This window comes from Triticum aestivum, chromosome 4B, assembly GCF_018294505.1.
Source record: "Triticum aestivum cultivar Chinese Spring chromosome 4B, IWGSC CS RefSeq v2.1, whole genome shotgun sequence".
In the NCBI taxonomy this organism is placed as follows: Eukaryota; Viridiplantae; Streptophyta; class Magnoliopsida; order Poales; family Poaceae; genus Triticum; species Triticum aestivum.
Window position 1 is genome coordinate 431,738,536 of NC_057804.1, and position 26,748 is coordinate 431,765,283.

The window sequence follows — 26,748 nt, forward strand, 5'->3', positions numbered from 1 at the left end:
TCAAACAGTCTCGCCATGTGGCGAGCGGCAGCCTCTCAGCGTGGACGCACCTAGCTTGCTCTGCAGCGCGCCATCGATCATGTTGTGCGGCGAGCTGCAGCCTCTCGGTGCTGACATGCCTATCTTGATCCACGGTGCTAAAGCGCCATGCACCAAGGGTCTGCTCAACCCTAGTGATGACGCGCATCACGGTGTTGTCCATCGTGTTGTCGGGGAGCACCGCGGCCTCGTCGGGCCATGGCACCTTCTGGTTTTCCTTGTTGATGAGGTTGATGGCAGAGGCGGCGCTTTGGTGGGTTGGCACACTTGGAAAAGGTGGATGTGCTACAGGTTGTGCTTGTTGCCTTCGTGCGTCACGCCGCGCCTAGGTTTATGCGCAATATTGCTGGGTGGAGGGAAACAGGTGAGGAAATGGTGGGAAACGGTGGCGTGTTCATAAAACGCCATCAATTAATGGAAACTTAGCATACAAGGAACGTCGAGCTAGCACAAGAAGTAGATGATGATGAGATGAACACGGACAACACTAGGGAACCCGTCGGTGATGAATTCATCAATCGCAAATGGTTGTACACTAGCAAGCGTTTGCCCACAACACACACGACTTATTCCATCACAAACAGGTCGGATGGATAAACTGTATGCCACGTATACATATTGTCAAAAAGTAATGCGGTGGACCTTCTTTAACATGTGTTAAAAAATAAAATAAAAATAAAAAATAAGGACCTCGAGGTTAAATTAACTAATGGGATGGGTCATATCAGTCATTTAATTTGAAAGATATAACCCATCCTATCAGTTAATTTAACATCGACACAACTTCCCATCCAGTCACCCATCTGATGGCTGCTCCAGCTTGAGCACACCTAACTTCAGAGTTCTCTTACATGAGCTACTGGTGGAACAGCTAGTCCTTCCTGATATAGGATGCCTCTTTGTATCCTTATGGCATATCCAGATGACCGCCCGTCCCCCAATGGCCAATAGATGTTGTGTAGACATAGCATATCACATATGTCTTATTAGAAGCAATCGTCTGTGTTATTACCAATCTTCGCACACATTTCTGATTACAAACCTGTTTGCCCCATGTCACACACATCTTGTTATATTGAACTGTTTCTCTTCTCTTGTCTCAATGCAAACAATTCATCCGAGTGAACTGCATGTCGTATATCGCACACACCTTGATCTGGCTGATCATTTCTTTTGTGTAGCCTAATCACAAACAGTTCATCCGAGTGAAGCGTATGCTGTATATCCCACACACCTTCATCTGGCAGCCCGTTTCTTTTGTTCCTCCTTATCGCAAACAGTTAATTTAACTGAACCTTATGCCCTACATCGCACACGCAACCAAAATATGAACCGTGTTTGATGCATCCGTCATCGCAAATGTTTTTCACCTTTTTGACAATTTTTTACACCACCGTTTGCGATTATTGCATCGCACACAGTTTCGTTGAAGGGTCTCTGATCGTAGTGTCACGTTAGCAGCATCCTGCAGTAGTGTGTGTATCACTACGATCGAGATTCAATAAACCATTAGCATTTGGTGTATGACCATAGAAGGTTTTATTCATGTAAACAGAATAACAATTATTCTCTGTCTTAAATGAATAATCGTATTGCAATAAACACAATCCTATCTTGTTCATGCTCAATGCAAAACACCAAATAACATTTATTTAGGTTCAACACTAATCCCGAAAGTATAGGGAGTGTGCGATGAGATCATATCAGTCTTGTAACCACTTCCAACACATCGTCACTTCACCCTCAACTAGTCTCCATTTATTCTGCAACTCATGTTTTGAGTTACTAATCTTAGCAACCGAACAGGTATCAAATACCCAGGGCTACTACGAGCACTAGTAAGGTACACATCAATAATATGTATATCAAATATACTTTTGTCCGCTTTGCCATCCTTCTTATCCACCAAATATTTTGGGTAGTTCCGCTTAGAGTGACCATTTCCTTTGCAGTAGAAGCACTCAGTTTCAGGCTTAGGTCCAGCTTTGGGCTTCTTCATGGGAGTGACAACTTGCTTGCCATTCTTCTTGAAGTATCCTTTCTTTCCCTTGCCCTTTTACTTGAAACTAGTGGTCTTGCTAACCATCAACACTTGATGCTCTTTATTGATTTCTACCTTCACCGACTTCAGCATCGCAAAAATCTCGGGAATTGTTTTCATCATCCCTTGCATATTATACTTCATCACGAAGTTCTAGTAGCTTGGTGATAGTGACTAGAGAATCTTTGTCAATCACTATCTTATCTTGAAGATTAACTCCCACTTGATTCAAGCGATCATAGTACCCAGACATTCTGAGTACATGCTCACTAGTTGAGATATTCTCCTCCATCTTGTAGGCAAAGTACTTGTCAGAGGTCTCATACCTCTGGACACGGGCATGAGTCCGAAATACCAATTTCAGCTCGTGGAACATCTCATATGCTCCGTCGCATTCAAAACGTCTTTGAAGCCCCAATTCTAAGTCGTAAAGCATGGCGCACTAAACTATCAAGTAGTCATCATATCGAGCTTGCCAAATGTTCATAACATCTGTATCTGCTCCTGCAATAGGTCTATCACCTAACGGTGCATCAAGGACATAATTCTTCTGTGCAGCAATGAGGATAATCCTCAAATCACGGACCCAGTCTGCATCATTGCTACTATCATCTTTCAACTTAGTTTTCTCTAGTAACATATCAAAAATAGAAGAGCTACAATGCGAGCTATTGATCTACAACGTAATTTGCAAATACTATCAGGACTAAGTTCATGATAAATTAAGTTCAATTAATAAAATTACTTAAGAACTCCCACTTAGATTGACATCCCTCAAGTCATCTAAATGATACGTGATCCAAATCAACTAAACCATGTCCGATCATCATGTGAGATGGAGTAGTCATCAATGGTGTACATCTCTATGTTGGTCATATCTACTATATGATTCATGTTCGACCTTTTGGTCTCCAATGTTCCGAGGCCACGTCTGTACATGCTAGGATCGTTGATAACCCACAAGTATATTGGATCATTTGTAGCCTTCTTTGATAAATAAGAGTGTCGAACCCAACGAGGAGCTAAAGGCAGAACAAATGTTCCCTCAAGTTCTATCGACCACTGATACAACTCTACACACACTTGATGTTTACTTTACCTAGAACAAGTATGAAACTATGTTGCAAGAATAAAACTACAAGTAAATTGCGAGAATAAAACTACGGATAAATTGCAAGGTAGTAAAAGGAGATAGCTTTTGTCAACAAGAAAGTCATTTGTCCCTAGGCAATCAATAACAAGTACCGGTAATCATTCTTCCAATTTTATATGAGGGAGAGGCATGAGCTAACATACTTTCTCTACTTGGATCATATGCACTTATGATTGCAACTCTACCAAACATCCGCAACTACTAAACATCATTAAGGTCATGAAACCCAACCATAGCATTAAGTATCAAGTCCTCTTTACTCCCATACGCCATGACCCACTTATCCGCGTTTGGGCTGCTGTCACCCCCGCAACACTGACAATAAGCAAACCATGAACATATTGCAACACCCTACAGCGGGACCCCCTCACGTTTGCGTGAGAATGGAGGGCACCATAGTACAACACCAAAATAAAATATACAATCATACCACCAAGATCACGATTAACCCATAGGATAAAACGGATCTACTCAAACATCATAGGATAACCATAGATCATTGGGAAATAATATATGGAGTTGAGCACCATGTTTCAGTAGAGATTACAGCGGGGAGAAGAGGTGTTACACCGCTGCATAGAGGGGGAGAAAGTTGGTGTTGACGGTAGCAAGATTGTTGATGTAGATCATCGTCCCGATCGTTGCCCCGACGGCACTCCGGCGCCACCGGAAGCGAGGGGGAGAGAGACCCCCTCCTTCTTATTCTTCCTTGGCCTCCCCCCTAGATGGGAGGAGAGTTACCTCTCTCATCCTTGGTCTCCATGGCGGTGTAGGGGCAGGAGCCCCTCCGAGATTGGATCTCCCTCTTTGTTCTCTTTTGTTTCGCACTGCCCCAGATCTGGCCGAAAACCGTTTCTTATATTCCCGGAGATCCGTAACTCTGATTGCGCTGATCTTTTTACATGATTTTTTTCCTGATATAAGCTTCCTTGCGAACGAAGTAGAGATCCAACCGATGTACGAGATGAGCAGCATGCACCACCACGTGCCAGGGGCCTGGGGTGCGCCCTGGTGTATCGTGGTCCGTGTGGGCCTCCGTTTGCGATGATTCCAATTCCCAAAAACCGCAAATATTCCAAAATAATTCTTCGTGGAGTTGCATCACTTTTGGACTTCGTTTGATATGGATTTTCTGCGATACAAAAACAGGCAACAAACATGAACTGGCACTAGGCACTGGATAAGTAAGTCAGTCCAAAAAAATCAGATAAAAAGTTGCCAAAAGTATGTAAAAGTTGAATAATATTGGCATGAAACAATCAAAAATTATAGATAGGATGGAGATGTATCAGCATCCCCAAGCTTAATTCCTGCTCGTCCTCGAGTAGGTAAATGATAAAAAAGATAATTTTTGATGTGGAGTGCTACCTATCATAAACTTGATCATATATCTAATCATGGCATGAATATTAAGACGTAAGTGATTCAAAGCAATAGTCTATAATTTGACATAAATAAATCAATACTCGGGCATCCCAATAAACAATCATGTCTTTCAGAATATCAACGCTAAAGAAAGCTATCCCTACAAAATCATATAGTCTTGTCATGCTCTATCTTCTTAACACAAAGTATAAATCATGTACAACCCCGATGACAAGTCGAGCAATTGGTTCATACTTGTTAATGCGCTTCAGCTTTTTCAACCCTCATGCAATACATGAGCGCAAGCCATGGATATAGCACTATAGGTGGAATAGAGTATGATGATAGGGGTAAATAGGGATGTAAACGGATCAGATTGGATCGGATAATGCTTTTACCATATTTTTTTGACAGATTCAGAGCAGAGCGGATATTGACCAGATGCGGATTCGAATGCGGATTATATCGGATTATGGATTCGGTGCGGATTCAGAGCGGACTCAGACCGGAAACGGCAAAAAAATTGGGTGATACATGCAAAAAAACATGAAACTTTTTATACTATTCAAACAATATGAAAACATGTTTTCATCTAACCGCGTTACACTAGAGAGTGGCCAATTTTTTTAAAGTCATAACTCACACCCATATGGCAACAATAAATAGTACCGGTAAAATGATGGTAGCATTACACACGTCCAAAACGAAGGTCGTATTTAAGAAATACTGAATTCAATGTTCTATTGAAGTTTTTATTTATTATAAAAGGAAAGTAGTTGGTCAAGTAGAAGCCCCATAGCACATCCTTGACTTCTCTTCAACATGGTGTTTCTTCCAGTCCACTTGCAACTTCCTGTGAGAATGATAAGAGATATTTAGATGCTATACTTGACAATAAAAAAAATGATAATTAGTTATAGACAATTAACAATTAAGTAGTTCAAACACACACACACACACATTATTCTAAGGTGTATGCATCCACATGATTAACTTGCAAATTTTTAGCGTGTATATATAGAGACAAGAGAAACATGAGGCATCACATATTATATGCAGGCACTATATATACATGTATTGACGTATACACACGAGTACACGACATGCATACACTTATGGCTGTTATACCTTGTACGACTTTCTCACATGCAACAAAAACTAGCATGAGATGATGCATGGCTAATTAAATTATATTAGAAAATTTGATCGGTAAGTAGCAAAACACATATTCACTATCAGGACTAGGGATTGGTAACTAGCAAGTATATATACGTGATTGGTAACTAGCAAGTAGCAATAGCAACACACATATTCAAGTAACGAGTAGGTCATATATTAGTAAAAGTAATCTGTACGTGCAAAGAGGATACAAGCTAGGTAATATATACTAATATACATTAGCGGATCGCCGGTATAACTGCTACCTAAATTACTTGCTCATGATGCAGTTGATCAGCCACTTATTCAGTATCCATTCTTGATTGTCCTATGTACCAGCAGCATGCATATTTGCGGGAGACATTGTTATGAATTTACAAAAATAAAATATCAGTAATGATCAAGAGGTAAACTGACATACTTGCATAGCTAGCCTCTCCCCTAAAGTTGAAGTACTCGTGGTGTAATCAGATTTTTCATCATCACTAGCATCTTCTTCTCGTTGCTGCAAAGTCCAGGAAATATACTAGCATTACATCACGTAAATGGCATTAATAATGAAGAAGGCAATTCCCTTACAAAATGAGTAAGAGCTGCAGAGAGGGCGGAGCCTTACCTTTTCGTCAAGCTGTTCCTCGAGACTCATATTAGCAACAAGTGTTTCCACCACCTCCAGATCGTGCACAACGGAACCAAGTCTATCCCCTCTTTTATTGTCACCGTTCCTAGATGCCACTATCCAGTCTTTTGTACATATCAATGCTTCTACCACCTGGGGGTCAAGACGACTATTAAATGGATCAATAACACGACCACCAGCGCTGAAAGCTGCTTCAGATGCAACAGTGGAAACTTGTATGGCCAAAACATCACAAGCAAGCATTGATAACACAGGATATACATCTTGATGTGTTTTCCACCATGATAAGATATCAAAGTTATCAAAAGCAACCTTTGTAGGATCGAAAGTATGTCTAGAGGGGGGGTGATTAGACTACTTGACCAAATAAAAATCTAGTCTTTTCCCAATTTTAGTTCTTGGCAGATTTTAGCAACTTAGCACTAGTCAAGCAATCAACCTACACATGCAATTCTAAGAGTGTAGCAGTGGAATATAAAATAATTGCATATGAAGGTAAATGGGAGGAGTTTGAGGATGCAAACGCAATTGGAGACACGCATGTTTTTTTGTGGTTCCGATAGGTGGTGCTATCGTACATCCACATTGATGGAGACTTCAACCCACGAAGGGTAACGGTAGCGCGACTCCACGAAGGGCTCCACCCACGAAGGGTCCACGAAGAAGCAACCTTGTCTATCCCACCATGTCCGTCGCCCACGAAGGACTTGCCTCACTAGGGTAGATCTTCATGAAGTAGGCGATCTCCTTGCCCTTACAAACTCCTTGGTTCAACTCCACAATCTTGTCGGAGGCTCCCAAGTGACACCTAGCCAATCTAGGAAACACCACTCTCCAAGAAGTAACAAATGGTGTGTTGTTGATGAACTCCTTGCTCTTGTGCTTCAAATGATAGTCTCCCCAACACTCCACTCTCTCTCACAGAATTTGGATTTGGTGTAAAGAAGATTTGAGTGGAAAGTAACTTGGGGAAGGCTAGAGATCAAGATTCATATGGTAGGAATAGAATATCTTGACCTCAACACAAGTGTAGCTGGTTCTCTCTCAGAAAATGTATGTTGGAAGTGTAGGCATGTTCTGATGGATCTCCTCACGAATGAAGAGTGGGTGGAGGGGTATATATAGCCTCCACACAAATTCTAACCGTTACACACAACTTACCAAACTCGGTGGGACCGAATAGTGAACCTCGGTCGGACCGATTTAGCAAATAATGTGACCGTTAGGATTTTCGGTGGGACCGACATGTCAACTCGGTGGGACCGATATGGTTAGGGTTAGGGCATAATGTAATCTCGGTGAGACCGATTACATAAACTCAGTGAGACTGATTTTGGCAATAAGCTAACGAGAGAGTTGGTCAGGCAAACTCAGTGGGACCGATTCGCTCATCTCGGTTAGACCGAAACGTTACGAAAGGGAAATAGTGAGTTTGCATTGCAATCTCGGTGGGACCGATCGCTCATCTCGGTTTGACCGAACTGTTAAGAAGGGAAACAGAGAGATTGCAATCCCATCTCGGTGAGATCGAGATCCCTATCGGTGTAACCGAAAAGACTAGGGTTTGTGGCAGTGGCTATGACATCTAAACTCGGTGGCGCCGGATAGATAGTTTCGGTGGGGCCAAGTTTGACTTTTGGTTTGGGTCATATGTGGATGTGAGAAAGTAGTTGAGGGCTTTGGAGCATATCACTAAGCATTTTGAGCAAGAAACTCATTAAGAAACACCTCATCCCTCCTTGATAGTATTGGCTTTTCCTATAGACTCAATGTGATCTTGGATCACTAAAATGGAAAATGTAGAATCTTGTGCTTTGAGCTTGAGCCAATCCTTTTGTCCTTAGCATTTTGAGGTATCCACTTTTCTCATCCATGCCATGCCAATCATTGAGCTTTCCTGAAATATTTATCTTGAAATAGCATTAGCTCAATGAGCTATATGTTGTTAGGAATTACCAAAACCACCCAGGGATAGTTGCACTTTCAATCTCCCCCTTTTTGGTAATTGATGACAACATATAGATCAAAGCTTCGACAAATGGTAATAAGATTGAAAAACATTGTCGCTTTGAGAAGTATGTGAAAATAAAGAGCTCCCCCTAAGTTTGTGCACAATTTAAAATTTGCTTTGGACTGCAATTCACAATGAGTTAGGATCATGAGTCACTCTTCCATGTCACATACATCTTGGTGGAGCCCTCAAAATGATAATAATTAAACACATGCACTCATCACCAAGCAAAGTGAATGATCATATAAGTATATAAACATAATGTCATCCAACAAGCATTAAGGTAGCATATGATCAACCACATGATCATCGATCATCCAAGTATCTCACAAAAGGCATAGTGTATCAAGCAAACACACAAATATAGAAGTTCAACCACAAAAAGCAAGAGAGATAAAAAGCAACACTCTCTCTCGAAGCCTATGATCTATACATTTTTCTCCCCCTTTGGCAACAAGTTACCAAAAAGTTCAAAAATGCATAGTGCTAAACGACTCTCAGGCTTGGCCTTCATGAGGTGGTGTAGAGATGACTCCAAGGACGAAAGCATCAGTCGATGTAGCTGGAGCTGGTGGAGTGGCTGCTGGAGCTGGTGGCACTGAGGCTATGGCAGCTGGTGCAGAAGATGTAGCTCTGGTGTCTGTAACACGCATTGCAGCAGATCTCTGTCCTCTGGGCACTCTAGCAAATGCATCTGTGGTAGACTTGCCCTTCTTCTCCTCCACATCCTCCTGAAGTTGCTCAACTGTAGTTTGGATCTCAATGACTTTGACATCAAGAGCATAAAACTTCTACTCTGTGATTCTCTCCAAACTCTCCTGGTTTTGAGTCAGGGTGGCCAAGCCCTTCTCAATCCTCAAGGTGGAGGCAATCAAATAGCCAAGATGATCTTGCTTGCTCTTCAGGAAAATTTGAGATGCCTCTTCAATAGTTGGCATCTTTGCAGCTTTCTCTGCCCTTGCTTTCTCTCTCTTTTCATGTGCTTGCACAGATGATGGTTCCTCCTCATTCATCGCAACAGTGTTATCTTCAAATTCAGGGTATAAGGATAGATGCTCCTTATCCAAAAGATATGTGCATGTGCCCATCTTTGAGTTGATGAGCTCCTGAATGTGTGGAGCATACCCACAACTTCTCTTCTGATCAGCAACAGTCCTCTTGATTGTTTCCACAATCAGGCTCATGACTTTGAATTGCTGAGGTATATCAAACAAGTGCAGCAAGTTGATAGCATGACCTTTGATCATCTTGTGATCTCCTGACTTGGGAAGCAATGTGTGCCTAAGGATCCAGTTGATTGTAGGCAGACCAGACAACAAGTGTACAGATCCAAGCTTGTGGGTTTCCAAAGCTTTATCTGGGATCTCTCAGTACATGTGAGTCATAGTGTTGTGGTCTTTCTTCTTCTCTACATATACATCCAAGTCATCTTCAGATTCCTTTGGGGCATTGATCAACTCAGCCCATTCTTCAACAGTGGATTGTTACCTAGTACCTTTAGACATCCAGACAATCTTCCCATGTGGATAGAAGTGAGTTGTGGAGTAAAACTGCATGATGAGCTCATCATTCCACTTGGTGAGCTTCTAGGCAACAAAGTCATCTACTCCACAAGACTTGAAGTTGTCATATACTCCTGGATAGTGAGCTTCATTCTTCTTGATGTATTCCCAGTTGATCCATCTCATGTCACATACAATGGGCTTCTTGTCAAGCAAAATTGTTTCATAAAAGTCCTGTTGCTCCTTTGTGTGAAATATGTAGTCAACTGTTGTCCTTCTCCTCACAGCATAAGGATCTGACTGTCTCCACAATCTCAGTCTAGCATCCTTTCTGATATGCATGTCTTCTGCAACTGGATGAGCATCATTGTGGTCAGGAATCTTGGGCTTCAACTTTCTCAGAACAAGAGAATCATCTTCTTCTTCAGCAGCTTCAGGCACTGGGGCCTTGTTCTTCTCTGATGTAGGTATACTTCTGGTGTTCCTCTTGGGTTTAGGCTTTGGTGCTGGAGCAGCAGCCTTGGGAGCAGCTTTGGGCTTAGATGGAGCAGCCCCTGACTTGATTGCATCTCCCATTAGCTTCTGAGCTTTAGGTGCTGGTGCAGCATCCTCTTCCTCTTCTTCTTCCTCACCAGAAGAGTGCTTCTCAAATTCTGCCATTGGGTCAACTTTCTTGCACCATCTCCCTCTCTTCCTTTCCTTCTTCTTTCCTTCTACAGCAGCCTTCTTGGGTTCTGATCCCAAAGTCTCTTGAGTGGATGCTTTGGCCTTTGACATAGGAAATCTCTTGGCAGGAACCTTTGTTTTCATTCTTGGCTTTGTGGTAGCAGTTGTGCCATACTCCTTTTTCAGCACCTTCTTCTTAGAAGTGGCCTCATCTTCAATAGCCACATAGTCCTCATCTTCAGAATCTAAGGTTTTCTTCTTCCTTGTCCTGGTCGCTGCCTTTGGTAAATTGTTGGGTGTGCCCCTGCTACCCTCATTTGAGGTACTGGAGGGACTAGTGCCCTCACTTAACTGTCCTGGCTGCTCAGATCTGTTTTGGCTATCACTTTGATCAGACATTTTGCAAACTCACTCACAACAGACCTTGTGAATAGATATAGATGAGGTAGAGTGGATGAGCACCATAAAGTACAGAGGTTTTTGCAAAACAATTGAGTTAAAAACTTAGTCTTAGTTTTCATAGAAAGCATTTCGGAGCTACCGATTTGTAAACTCGGTGATACCGAAGCAGCTTTTGGAACCTAAACTAGTGAACTCGGTCAGACTGAGTCACAGTTCGATGGCACCAAGACTGCTAGAGTTTCACAAAGAATCGATCTCGGTCAAATGAATTTGCAAGTCTCGGCCAGACCGAGAATCACATGTGCAATGGCCTGAGCCAAATCGGTGAGACCGATTTCTACAACTCGGTCGGTCCGAGATGAGTTTGGCGGAAACCCAACCCTAAATTTTCAAATCTAATCTAATCTATGGAGTGTTTTCGCTGGATAGAATGATTTCGAACGTGGCAAGATTCATGGGAATGCAATGTTCTAGGAATCAGAGTTAAGGATAGCACAAAGTTTCAAGTCCATACCCTAGTTCGGCGATGAACTTGCTACGGCGGTGACGGCGGGGCAGAATGCCATTGACGGTGGCGGAGACTAGCGGTGGGAGGTCGCTGGCGATGAGGAGGACGATCCGGAGACCCGAGAAGGCAGAGCAGGCTATGCGCGGGCGAAGGGGTTTCGAAAAAAATTCCAAAACTTGACCTGGGGGTATATATAGCCTGACCCTGTCGGTTTGACCGAGTGGAACAACTCGGTGGCACCGAGATGCAAAACTGCAAGCAGTTACTGAAACTCGGTGTGACTGAAAAGTTCTAATCGGTTGCACAGAGGTTGAAAACCTAGATCAACTTAGTGATCTCGGTGTGACCGGAAATGGTGAATCGGTCAGACCGAAATGCACAAAGAGGTCTTGGAATTTTTAGTCTATGACGAATCAGGGACTCCGAGTGCTCCTCACACAGAGTGGTTCGAATTTGATTTGATCAAACTTTGTGATGTAGCATTAATAGAATTTGAGACAAGCAAAGCATAGATAGCTAGAGAAGGTTCTTAGGCATTCTTTTCCATCCACTTGGCAAAAGAAAAGAAACCAAACAGTCAAAACAACAAGTAGATGTCCTTGAATGAGTAAAATATGCAACCAACATGCTCACACAATAAAATGGCAAATGAAATATGTGGCACACAACCAATACTAGCATCTATCAAACAATTGGCGATGACTAGGTCATCTATATAAGAGTATATTGACATAGGAGTCAAATGAGAATATTTGATCATAGGTCATACTCATCATTTAAGCACAAGTGGGGTTACCAGTTTTACATAAAGCATTGTTGTTTTCACACCATTAGAGTTTCTTTAGCTCAATTATTAGAGTAAAGCTCCCCCTAGATGTGAGATCCCCCCTAAGAGGGATGAACTAACCTTGGGTTTTGTCGATGATGACTTCATGTAGGTGTTGAAGATGTGGATGCTCAATGTTGATGTAGATCATTTGGAGCAATCCATTAGAGTGAGTTGCACTTTCAATACCTACACGGGTTAGTCCCACAAGGAACAAACAAGGATATCCATAGACATAGAGTGATGCACACACAAGATGATGTCCATGAAAGCATTAGGTTACCTTGCCCCTTGTCTTACCAACAAGAGAGTTTGTGACTCCTTGAACTAGTGCAAGATGTGGAAGTTGATTACACTTGTCCTTGCCAAAACGATATGAGTGAAGTATGTTGGTGGAGTCACCCTCAAGAACTCTTCTAGTTCTTCTTCTTTCGGATCCACATCATCTTGATGGGAATCCTTGGAGTTGTAGTTGTACTTGTTGAAGTAGAACTTGATGTAGTCTTGGGAACCCACTTGACCATGGCCTTAGGAGCTTCTCCAAATGCATCTATCTCCTCTTGAAGCTTGTCCTTGCCTTTTTGCTTGTGGTCTTGTGGTGGAAGGTCATCTTGAGTTTGTGTCACTTTGAAAGAAGTAGGATCATACTTCTCTTGTTGAGGAACAAACTTCGTCTTGGGGTATTTCTTCTTCCCACTCAACTCCATTGGCATTCAACTTTCGTTCAAAACCAACACCTTGATTCTTTCGGTGCCTTCCTTGCTTCCGTACAATTTCCTCGAATTTCTTACTCCCGGCAAGGCTCTTGTAAACACCTTTCTCTATAATTCCCTTCAATAAGCTATTTTCTTGCTCAAGTGTAACTTGGCTAAGAGGATCATAAGTGGAATCAAGAGAACTACTAGAAGCAACAACATTGGATTTAGCATGATTATTGTTACTACTAGAGGAAGAATCTTTCTTGTTCTTGTTACTAGACTTGACTTGTGGCATCTAAGTAGATAAGAGTAAATGCCTGGCAATGTAAGAAGAACTTTCCTTGCGTAGATCATCATTGATTGCCTTTAAAAACTCATGCTCTTGCTCAAGGTTGAGCTTTTCAAAGCGTAACTTCTCATGAGTCTTTAAAAGTTCTCGATGATCTTCCAAGATAGTATCATGAGCTAACTTAAGAGTGTTTAGTTCTTTAGTTAGGTGCTCAATCTTCTCCTTATCATTGTCATTCATTTTATCTTGATTAGCATGATTAATTGACGTTTCATCATAGTATTCATCACTAGAGTTGTCAACAAGTAAATCATCGTCACCTAACAAGTCATCTTCATCACTATTGAAATCAACATACTCGGGGTGTGATACCTTTGGGCCTTTAGCCATGAAGAATCTTCCAAGTCCTTCATTTGGTGAGTCAAATATGGCGTAGGAGTTGGTTGAAATAAGTGATAGACCGGCAACACCTTCATATTGAGTATATTCGGAGTCGGAGTGATAGCTTCTCTCGGAGTGATTATCGGAGTCGGAGCCGGATACCCATTCACCAACATGAGCTTGATGTCTTTGTTTTGTGTAGCTCCTTGATGACTTGTCCTTCCTTTCCGAATCCTTGCTTCTCCGGGATGTTCTTCGTTCATAACGATCATCTCTACTCCTTCTTTCTCTTGATGGTGATTCTTCTCTTCTACTGCTTCTTTTTGGAGAATCTTCTCTTCTTTTGTAGGGAGCCGTACACTCATTGGAATAGTGTCTGGGTCTTCCACGATTGTTGCAATTATGCTCAGGACTAGCAGATCTTTTGTCATTGTAGGACCTTGACTTGGAACTTCTTTCCTTGCTTATACTCTTGTAGAACTTGTTAAAGCTCTTCACCATTAGGCTCAATTCTTCATTGAAGGTTTGTTTCTCACTTGATGATGTGGTACCTTCACATGAGGCTTTGTAAGCACCACTTGACTTGTTGTGGAGCTTCTCCTTATCCTTGAGTGACATCTCATGAGCAACAATTCTTCCAATGACTTCCGTTGGCTTGAGATCTTTGTAATTGGGCATCATTTGGATCAACGTGCACACGATATCATATTTTCCATCCAAGGCTCTTAGGGTCTTCTTGATGATGAATTTGCCAGTCATCTCTTCACTTCCTAAGCCGGCAATCTCATTTGTGATGAGAACAAGCCTAGAGAACATTTCAGCGACACCTTCACCATCCTTCATTTTGAACTTGTCAAGCTTTCCTTGAAGCACATCCAATTTGGATTCCTTGATGGAGTCGGTACCTTCGTGCATGTCAATCAAAGTATCCCAAATTTCCTTTGCATTCTCAAGACGGCTGATTTCGTTGAATTCTTCAGGGCATAATCCGTTGAAGAGGATATCACAAGCTTGAGCATTGTATTGCAGCATCTTCAACTCTTCCGTGGTAGCTTCACGGTTCGGTTCCCTCCCATCAAAGAATTCACCTTGCAAGCGAATACACACAATAGCCCAAACGGCGGGGTTATGTCCAAGAATATGCATTTTCATCTTATGCTTCCAACTAGCAAAATTTGTACCATCAAAGTAAGGACCTCTATGGTGGTAATTTCCCTCGCTAGACGCCATACTCTCCTAGGTTGTGAAACCAAGGCTATGACCACCAAAAGCTATGGAAATCAAAGCAAATGGAGACCAAAGCTCTAATACCACTTGTAGGATCAAAAGTATGTCTAGAGGGGGTGATTAGACTACTTGACCAAATAAAAATCTAGCCTTTTCCCAATTTTAGTTCTTGGAAGATTTTAGCAACTTAGCACTAGTCAAGCAATCAACCTACACATGCAATTCTAAGAGTGTAATAGCGGAGTGTAAAACAATTGCATATGAAGGTAAAGGGGAGGAGTTTGAGGATGCAAACACAATTGAAGACACGGATGTTTTTGTCGTGGTTCCGATAGGTGGTGCTATCATACATCCACGTTGATGGAGACTTCAACCCACGAAGGGTAACGGTTGCGCGAGTCCATGGAGGGCTCCACCCACAAAGGGTCCACGAAGAAGCAACCTTGTCTATCCCACCATGGCCGTCGCCCACGAAGGACTTGCCTCACTAGGGTAGATCTTCACGAAGTAGGCAATCTCCTTGCCCTTACAAACTCCTTGGTTCAACTCCACAATCTTGTCGGAGGCTCCCAAGTGACACCTAGCCAATCTAGGAGACACCACTCTCCAAGAAGTAACAAATCGTGTGTTGTTGATGAACTCCTTGCTCTTGTGCTTCAAATGATAGTCTCCCCAACACTCAACTCTCTCTCACAGGATTTGGATTTGGTGGAAAGAAGATTTGAGTGGAAAGCAACTTGGGGAAGGCTAGAGATCAAGATTCATATGGTAGGAATGGAATATCTTGACCTCAACACAAGCGTAGGTGGTTCTCTCTCAAAAAATGTATCTTGGAAGTGTAGGCATGTTCTGATGGATCTCTTCACGAATGAAGAGTGGGTGGAGGGGTATATATAGCCTCCACACAAATTCTAACCGTTACACACAACTTACCAAACTCGGTGGGACCGAATAGTGAACCTCGGTCGGACCGATTGAGCAAATAATGTGACCGTTAGGATTTTCGGTGGGACCGACATGTCAACTCGGTGGGACCGATATGGTTAGGGTTAGGGCATAATGTAATCTCGGTGAGACCGATTACATAAACTCAGTGAGACTGATTTTGGCAATAAGCTAACTAGAGAGTTGATCAGGCAAACTCAGTGGGACCGATTCGCTCATCTCGGTTAGACCGAAACGTTACGAAAGGGAAATAGTGAGTTTGCATTGCAATCTCGGTGGGACCGATCGCTCATCTCGGTTTGACCGAACTGTTAAGAAGGGAAACAGAGAGATTGCAATCCCATCTCGGTGAGATCGAGATCCCTATCGGTGTGACCGAAAAGACTAGGGTTTGTGGCAGTGGCTATGACATCTAAACTCGGTGGCGCCGGATAGATAGTTTCGGTGGGGCCAAGTTTGACTTTTGGTTTGGGTCATATGTGGATGTGAGAAAGTAGTTGAGGGCTTTGGAGCATATCACTAAGCATTTTGAGCAAGAAACTCATTAAGAAACACCTCATCCCTCCTTGATAGTATTGGCTTTTCCTATAGACTCAATGTGATCTTGGATCACTAAAATGGAAAATGTAGAATCTTGTGCTTTGAGCTTGAGCCAATCCTTTTGTCCTTAGCATTTTGAGGTATCCACTTTTCTCATCCATGTCATGCCAATCATTGAGCTTTCCTGAAATATTTATCTTGAAATAGCATTAGCTCAATGAGCTATATGTTGTTAGGAATTACCAAAACCACCCAGGGATAGTTGCACTTTCAACCTTTGAAAGCCTTACTGTAACTTCTGCCATGTACTTATCCAAGTCAGTGTCACCTTCATTAAACCCATGAGTGCCCTGCTGCAATAGAAAATAATCATCTTCATCTTCTACCATAAAACCAGTATCACCTTCTTCGGAAGTAGTAGTAGAGCTTGGGCCGTCAGTGCTCTCAGAATAGTTAGAAGCATATGCTTAGTACATCTGCTTCACAAGAACGATCAACTCTTCTACTTTACCACAATACAATAGTTCACCATGAACCTTTCTCATATAATGTTCAATTCCACTTCTCTTGTATCTAGTGTCAAGAAAGAAGGCAATCGCAAGAGCAAGATTTGAATTCCTCCAGTACTTATCAAACTTAGTTTGCATAGAAGCTGCCATCTTTCTAATAGTAGTGTCATTACTTTTACGCCAATCAGAAATTAAAGCCTTGATTTCGTAGAAGCCTTTATAGAATAAATTTGTTGTTGGGTATTGATTACCTGATAGTAGCGTAGTGAGATCATCAAACTTCTTCAAGCATCTACAAAGAGTAACTGCCTTCTCCCAATCAGTAGATGTTGGAGCAAATTTGTTAAACTTTTTTTGTCAACATGCAACCTATCAATAGCCTTCTTATAATATAGGGCATCACTCAACATGTAGAATGTAGAATTCCACCTTGTTTGGACATCCAGTTGCAGACCTTTTTTCGTGTGCAACCCACATTCAGATGCACACTTATAGAATTCCTCCTCCAACTGAGGAGATGATTTTACTGCCAAAACAAATGCCTTAATACCCGAAACTGCATCTAAAATCTGATCAAGACCATCTCTAGCAACCAAGTTCAGAACATGATTCGCACATCTCACATGGAAGAACTCGCCATCACATACTAGAGGGGAATACTCTTTCAGTTTATTAATGACATGTTTAACACAAACTTCATTTGAAGCTGCATTGTCCAAAGTAAGAGAAAACATCTTTTTTTCAATGAACCAACATAAAATGCTAGCAAGAAATTCTTCAGACATGTTAAGACCAGTATGGCGCCCTTCTACATGCATAAATTTGATTATCCTTTTCTGAATAATCCATTCCTCATCAATCCAGTGCAATGTGACACACATGTACCCTTTATTCTGATTAGATGTCCACATGTCCATTGTGGTGCTAAAACGACAGTTAATTGTTTTGAAATACTCATATAGCTTATCCTTTTCTATTTGAAATATGGCCACTATTTAATTTTTAACAGTGTTACGGTTCTTCATAGGAAATGAAGGGCGTAGGGATTTGATGAATTCCCGGAAGTATTCATGCTCAACAATATTGAATTGATATTCATGCATGATTATTGCCAAGTAGAGCTTTCTCAATCAAGACTCTTGATCATACTTATAAGCTTCAACAGCGACAGAACCATGTTCCTTCTTTTCTACTTTGAGCAACTGTTGGCCTGACTTCACACTATGCATCTTAATATGGTTCAAGCAGACTGATGTCCCTTTCCTGCTATTTCTCTTTGTGACATAAGTGATGTACTTGCATTTAGCCTATGCTTCCTTAACTTTCTTGCCATCTACCACCACCATCTTGAAAATCTTATCAAAATGGTCCCAACATTTTGATGTGGTCTTCTTCTGTTTCTTCCCTATAGGCTCGTCTACTCCCGCATCCTAATTCTTGCCCTCCAGATCAATCACTTCATTTGCAACTTCATTGCCACTGCTAATACTCGGCGACTCTCCATGTTGAATTTCAGCTGGGGGTGATACAACCATACTCTAAACTGCACTTGTTCTTGCAGATGTTGATCTTTTCCCCAATATCTTTTTTAGACGATCTATGAAAAGAATAACAATACATAAGCAACCAGTCACTTTTTACTGATCAAAGGAATTAATATATTAGAAGCTTCAGCAAGTAAGACATTAAACTTCATAAATTCACAGTGTTTAATTTGCTGCAACTGAAGCCAACTTACACATGTGCTAGAATGTTTTTCTATCCTACTGAGTTGAACCAGATGGCCAGCTGGGTACGTCACTACATCGGTTCAATGTTTAAGTCAGGTTGTGTTGGCACTGATCTTGTATAAATGTTTAGGACTTTGTTATATAGAAAAGGCTTACTGAAAATTAAAGAAGAAAAAGGCATGTGTTGCCCGGAACCAAATACTAATGTCTTTGTCTATCTCCTCAGTTTTTCTCTGAAACTCTGAAGCAAACAATCTTCCTGAAACACACAGCATGTGTGAGTCCAAAGAAAACAGACAGAGATGAGAGAGACTAACGGCCTGACCATAGTTACATTGATTCAGCGAGACGTGTGAGTGCAAGAATCTAACCCAAGGCCCAAGCAAGCAAGCAGGTGAATTGATTTCTAGCTACTAGATTCGTTGCTTTCAATCAGGTGAGTTTAGAGGACTATGTGCGTACGTTCTAGTAGTCCCATTCCTATCAGATTTTACGGCTGCGCTGATGCAAACCCTCATCAGATCGCATGGGCTGACACTGCCCATCATCGTATCCGGGCTGGCGATCATGGCCGCCGTAAGAAGCGTCGGCCGTGCCCGTCGACGCTCTATGATGTTGGTGTGCCTGGTGTCGTGGTGCAGGTGTGTGGCTGCTCACGACGTCCATTGACAGCCAGACATGATCACAGATCATTGGTGCTCCCAACTTGTGCAGGACTCTATGCATCTACGAAATCACTTACCTCCGTTGTTGGGACAAACTGATTGGCCACGGGCATCTTTGACCATCGTTGAACCGCGAGACTATTAGAGAAAATAGAGATGCAAACTGGCGGCCAGGGAGAAGCAACACTTCAAGATGGCGATGGAGAGGAGGATATGTATGCACTATCACCGTGATGCTACCAATTTTGGATGCAGTGATTGCGTACGATTATGGTAGAGTATATGGACTGCAAATCAACAATCACTAACCTAAATGGGCATACATATGGACCGGACCTTTGGGCTTGTTTTATCGGATATAATCCGGTTTACATACCTCGGATAATCTGCAAAAAATAGCGGATAATCCACATCCACCGGATACTAGGGATACCATATCCGCTACCATATCCGCCGGATATCCGATCGATCAAAATCCATATCCGCATCCATATCCGGCGGATTCACATAATTGCATACCATATCCTCAAAAATGGGTGCGGATGCAGATTCGGAGCGGAAATTGTCTGTACCATTTACATCCCTAGGGGTAAATATAAAGAAGACAAAAAAGTAAGAAAGTCTCACATCAACGCGGCTAACCAACGGGCTATGGAGATGCCAATCAATTGATATCAATGCGAGGAGTAGGGATTGTCATGCAACGAATGCACTAAGAGCTATAAGTGTATGAATGCTCCATATGAAAACTAAAGTGGGTATGCATCTAATCCTATAATGAAAATATCCCACTAGTATATGAAAGGGACACATATGAGGCTCTCCGTATGAGAAACATGGTACTACTTTGAAGCACAACTGTGGTAAAGGATACTAACAATGCCCCTTCTCTCTTTTTTCCTTTTTCTTTTTCTTTTTTTCTTTTTCTTTTTTGCTTTTTTTCCTTTTTCTTTTCTTTTTTCCCTTTTTCTCTCTCATTGTCCGGAGTCTCATCCTGACTTGTGGGGGGATCATAGTCTCCATCATCCTTTCCTCACTGGGGCACTGCTCTAAAAATGATGATTGTCGGATTTAGGGTTCCGGCAAAACCCTTGAGGTTCGAACACTAGGGTGCGCACGAAAATTTTCCCCTATCGAATCTCGCTCTCAGCCTCGCCGCGATCTCTAAGCTTAGCTCGATGAACTCACAACACAAGAGACACAAGATTTATACAGGTTTGGGCCACCGTTGTGGTGTAATACCCTAGTCCTGTGTGTTGGTGGTGGATTGCCTCTAGGGCTGATGATGAATAGTACAAGGGAAGAACAGCCTCCTGAGGAGAGGTGTTCTTGTGCTTGGTGGGTTGCTCGGAGAGGAATCAATTGTCCCCTCCTACTGTGGTGGCTTGTCCTATTTATAGAGGCCCTGGTCCTCTTCCCAAATATTGAGAGGGAAGGGATCCAACAACTGCCAATTTAAAAGGGGACAACTAGTACAAGCTATCCTGACTAAAGGTGGTCTTCGCATGTCAAAGGCGCTGGTGGTGACGCCGTCTTGGGCTCCACGATGACCTCCATCCTGCCGTCCTGCTGGTCTTGGTCTTGTTGCACCGATATGGAAACCTTTGCCTGATGCCTCGGTACTCCGCGCCTGTGCTTGCCCCCTTAGCACCAAAGGGGAAATGAGGACACTGCGCATGCTGGCGCCCGCCTGGCCTTGGTCATCATGGCTTGCGTCACGGGAACCTCACAAGGTACCCCCCCCCTCGTGAGGCCGCTCCTGAGGAGGCCTTGTGTCATCCGGTTCGCGAGGCTTGGCCCCTCGCAAGGGTCTTGAGTGTTGGTTGACGAAGACGAGCCATACTGGGCCACTGGTGGAGCCACGCCGTGGGCCGCAGGTAGGCAAGTCTGGGGACCCCCGTTCCCAGAACGCCGACAATAGCCCCCCGGCCCAAGACACGCTTGGACTTGGCTTAGCGGCGAAGCCAAAGGGCAAGTGCGGAGCGCCGCGGGCCCCAACAGCCTGCGGCCTTGGTCGACGCATGGCAACTGATTGGACGTGGGCGTCTCCGCTTCCCCACGCCGCCTCGGCAACTGCCCTCCTGACAAAAGGCTGGCGCGAATAAGGCTTGCCTTCATTGCTTTCCTTCGTCTTGCTCCAGATCCCCATCCTCGCTCCTTGCTTCCGAAATCTCCAGATCCACTTCAATCCTTCCCTTTGAGCAACCAATGGCACCCCGGAAGGCCAAGGTCGGTGCGCCGCCAGCTTGGTACGAGCCAGCCCTTAACGCCCCCAATGTTTCGGAGACGAATCACGCCGCCACGCGCATGCTGACGGCGGGGAGAGCAATGAAAAGGGGAAGACCGAACTCCTGGCAGGCTCCGCCGTGCCGGAGGCTCAGGGGAGCACCTTCTATCCCTTCTTCACGAGCGCCGTCATCGCAGGCCTGGTTCCCCATTCTCCGACTTCTTCTACGCCGTCCTCCACCATTACAGGTTGCAGGCCCTTCATCTCCATCCCAACTCCATTCTTCTCTTGTCGATTTTCGCCTACTACTGCGAGGCGTATGTCGGGGTGATGCCGTCTATGGCTCTGTTGTGCCACTTCTTCTTCCTCCAAACCAACGGCGACCACACCTCGGGGTGCACCAACTCCATCGCGTACGGAAAGGTCAACGCAATTTCGAAGGCCGGGAAGAGGGTCGACGGCTTCCGGAGCAAGTGGGTCATGATGGACGCCAAGTGCGTCCACCCATGCTGTGCGCTGCCGATGGAGAAGCCCCAATACGACGACGGGTGGTTGCACGCAAAGCTCACCGACAGCTGGGCAGTGCTGGTGTTGGAGAGGATGAATGCTGACCTAAAGTCGGGCAACGCGAAGGCGGCAAAGCTGATGGGAGCCGTGCTCCTGAGGGAGTTCTTGATGCAGCGGGTGGCTCCGCTTCAGGCGCGCTCGTGCCCCTTATGGATGCTTGGGGGCATAGACGATAAGCTTTGCCTGAGCCCGGAAGCCTTGCCTGACGAAGAGCTGGCCGCGGCGCTCCGGCTCCTGGTCGGGGATGACCAGGAATACCCGCCTAGCGCCTTCACTCCTTTGTTCCTTCGCAAGGACGGGACGCAGGTCGTGGCTGCCATGCCTACCTATGATGGGCGCGGCCTGGTGCCGCCGGCGCCTCCCACGGTCCCGGAGACGATGGCGTTGGTGAATGTGTCATCGGGTGACTCCCGCGAGGAAGGAGAAGAGGAGGAAGACGAGGAGCATGACTCAGAGGCGACTCCCGAGGGGATGGGGGAGACCTTCCCCTTGCGCAAGGCTGACCTCCTCCGCATGATGCCGAATGACGACGATGATGGCAATGCCCCCCTAGGGATGAAAGAGCCACTCGCGACGGGAGATCCCTCGCGAGCCAAGACCAACCTCCTGAGGGGGCCTCCGGCCGAGGTTCCAAAGAAGAGCAGGTCGCGTCTAATCCCTCGGGGCGGAGTTGCTACCCTGAGGCTGCCTAGAGTCGCCTCCAGCCCATCGGCCATGCCTTCTTCTGCTCCTGGTGCTGGCGCGCTCACGCCCCAGGCTGTGAGGCTCTCTGGCTTCAAGCTTGCCAAACGGAAAGTGGACTACACCACGGTAGACCAGTAAGTGTCCGTGCTCCATCTTTCTCTTGATTATGCTGTTGGTCCTTGATGTTCACCATCGATTGGCTAGGCCGCCGCCCATGAAGAAGAGGAAGGAGGACGCGGTGACACCGTCTGGGGCAGATCCATCTGCCGCGGCCGCACCTTCTTCCGTGGGGAGGCGAGGCGTCGATGTTCGCACCTCCCCTACCCACTCATCCTTGCGAGACCCGGGAGGGCATCTTCGTGAAGAGTCAGACCCCATGGCCCTGCTGGCTCCGGAGGTGCTGTTACCCGACGCTGCTGCTGAGGTACCCAAGGCTCACGATCCCCAGTCTCCCAAGCCATGGCTACGCTGCCGCCTCCTCCTTCTGCTGCGCCGCTGGTTCCAGGTCCTTCTGCCTTCTCCGATGTCTTGGAACATGCCCTTTCCGAGATGGCTCAGCTGCGAGAAGACCTCTGCTATGTCTTGAGCTTGCGTTGGTTTTCCTCGAAGAGGAGAGGGTGATGCAGCAATAGTAGCGTAAGTATTTCCCTCGGTTTTTGAGAACCAAGGTATCAATCCAGTAGGAGGCTCCTCAAAAGTCCCACGCACCTACACAAACAAACTGAGAACTCGCAATCAACGCAATAAAGGGGTTGTCAATCCCTTCACGGCCACTTGCGAAAGTGAGATCTGATAGAGATAGTATGATAAGATAAATATATTTTTGGTATTTTATGATATAGATGAAAAAAGTAAAGATGCAAATAAAAGTAGATTGGAAGAAAATATGATAAGAGATAGACCCGGGGGCCATAGGTTTCACTAGAGGCTTCTCTCGAGATAGCATAAGTATTATGGTGGGTGAACAAATTACTGTCGAGCAATTGATAGAAAAGCGAATAGTTATGATATTATCTAGGCATGATCATGTATATAGGCATCACGTCCATAACAAGTAGACCGACTCCTGCCTGCATCTACTATTATTACTCCACACACCGACTGACTCCTGCCTGCATCTAGAGTATTAACTTCATAAGAACAAAGTAACGCCTTAAGCAAGATGACATGATGTAGAGGGATAAACTCAAGCAATATGATATAAATCCCATCTTGTTATCCTTGATGGAAATAATACAATACGTGCCTTGCAACCCTTTCTATCACTGGGTAAGGACAGCGCAAGATTGAACCCAAAGCTAAGCACTTCTCCCACGGCAGGAAAGATCAATCGAGTAGGCCAAACCAAACTGATAAATTCGAAGAGACTTACAAAGATAACTCAATCATACATAAAAGAATTCAGAGAAGATTCAAATATTATTCATAGATAAACTTGATCATAAACCCACAATTCATCAGATCTCGACAAACACACCGCAAAAAGAGATTAAATCAAATAGATCTCCACAAGAGAGGGGGAGAACATTGTATTGAGATCCAAAAAGAGAGAAGAAGCCATCTAGCTAATAACTATGGACCCGTAGGTCTGTGGTAAACTACTCACAACTCATCGGAGGGGCAAGGATGTTGATGTAGAAGCCCTCCATGGTTGATTCCCCCTCCGGCAGAACACCGGCGAAGGCTCCAAGATGGGATCTCGCGGATACATAACGTTACGGCGGTGGAAATTGTGTTTCGGGGTGCTCCTGGATGTTTTCAGGGTATGTACGTATATATAGGAGGAAGAAGTACGTCGGTGGCCGCCCGAGGGGCCCACGAGACAGGGGCGCACCCTCCTATCTCGTGGCCGCCTTGGCTGCTTCTTGACTTGCACTCCAAGTCCTCTGGATCACATTCGTTCCAAAAAATCACGCTCCTGAAGGTTTCATTCCGTTTGGACTCCGTTTGATATTCCTTTTCTTTGAAATACTGAAATAGGCAAAAAAACAGCAATACAGGTTGGGCCTCCGGTTAGTAGGTTAGTCCCAAAAATGATATAAATGTGTAAAATAAAGCCCATAAACATCCAAAAGGGGTAATATAATAGCATGGAACAATCAAAAATTATAGATACGTTGGAGACGTATCAAGCATCCCCAAGCTTAATTCCTGCTCATCCTCGAGTAGGTAAATGATAAAAAGAGAATTTTTGATGTGGAATGCTACCTAGCATAATTCTCAATGTAATTTTCTTTATTGTGGCATGAATGTTCAGATCCAAATGATTCAAAATAAGAGTTCATAATGATAAAAGAAATAGTAATACTTAAAGCATACTGATCAAAGCAATCATGTCTTCTCAAAATAACATGGCAAAAGAAAGTTCATCCCTACAAAATCATATAGTTAGGCTATGCTTCATTTTCGTCACACAAAGATGTTCCCAACTTCTATACCCCCGATGACAAGCCAAGCAATTGTTTCATACTTAAATAATCTCAAACTTTTTCAACCTTCACGCAATACATGAGCGTGAGCCATGGATATAGCACTATGGGTGGAATAGAATGTGATGATGGGGATTGTGTGGAGATGACAAAAAAGGAGAAAGTCTCACATTGACGAGGATAATCAATGGGCTATGGAGATGCCCATCAATTGATGTCAACATGAGGAGTAGGGATTGCCATGCAACGGATGCACTAGAGCTAGAAATGAATGCTCAACAAAAGAAAACTAGTGGTTGTGCATCCAACTTGCTTGCTCACGAAGACCTAGGGCATTTGAGGAAGCCCATCGTAGGAATATACAAGCCAAGTTCTATAATGAAAAATTCCCACTAGTATGAAAAAGACAACTTATGAGACTCACTAAATGAAAAACATGGTGCTACTTTGAAGCACAACATATGAGACTCACTACATGAAGAACAAGGTGCTAGTTTGAAGCACAAGTGTGGAAAAAGAGATAGTAACATTGCCCTTTCATTTTTTTCTTTTTTCCCCTTTTTTCCTTTTTTGGGCCTTCCTTTTTTTATTTTGGACTTTCTTTTTTTTTATTTTTTTTCTTTTTTTTCTTTTTGGGCAATGCTCTAATAATGAAGATCATCACACTTCTATTGATTACAACATATGAATTACAACTGGAAACTAGAACAAGATATGACTCTATATGAATGCCTCCGGCGGTGTACCGGGATGGTGCAATGAATCAAGAGTGACATGTATGAAAAATAATGCATGGTGGCTTTGCCACAAATACGATGTCAACTACATGATCATGCAATGGCAATATGACAAAAGTAATGTGTGTCATGAAGATGATAAACGGAACGGTGGAAAGTTGCATGGCAATATATCTCGGAATGGCTATGGAAATGCCATAATAGGTAGGTATGGTGGCTATTTTGAGGAATATATAAGGAGTTTTATGTGTGATAGAGCGTATCGTATCACGGGGTTTGGATGCACCAGCGAAGTTTGCACCAACTGTCAAGGTGAGAAAGTGCAATGCACGGTACCGAAGAGGCTAGCAATGGCGGAAAGGTAAAAGTGCGTATAATCCATGGACTCAACATTAGTCAAAAGAACTCATATACTTATTGCAAAAATTTAGAAGTCATCAAAAATCAAGTACTACGCGCATGCTCCTAGGGCGATAGATTGGTAGGAAAAGACCATCGCTCGTCCCCGGCTGCCACTCATAAGGATGCACAAGCCAGGTACACTTCATGTTTCAAATTTGTTACACAACTTTAACCATACGTGCATGCTACGGGACTTGCTAACTTCAACAAAAGCATTCTTTAAATTCATAATCACCCAACTAGCACGACTTTAATATCACTACCTCCATATCTCAAAACAATTATCAAGTATCAAACTGATCATAGCATCCAATTCACTTCCTATGATATTTTTTATTATACCCAACTTGGATGCTCATCATTCTAGGACCAAATTTGTAACCATAGCAAATACCATGCTGTTCTAA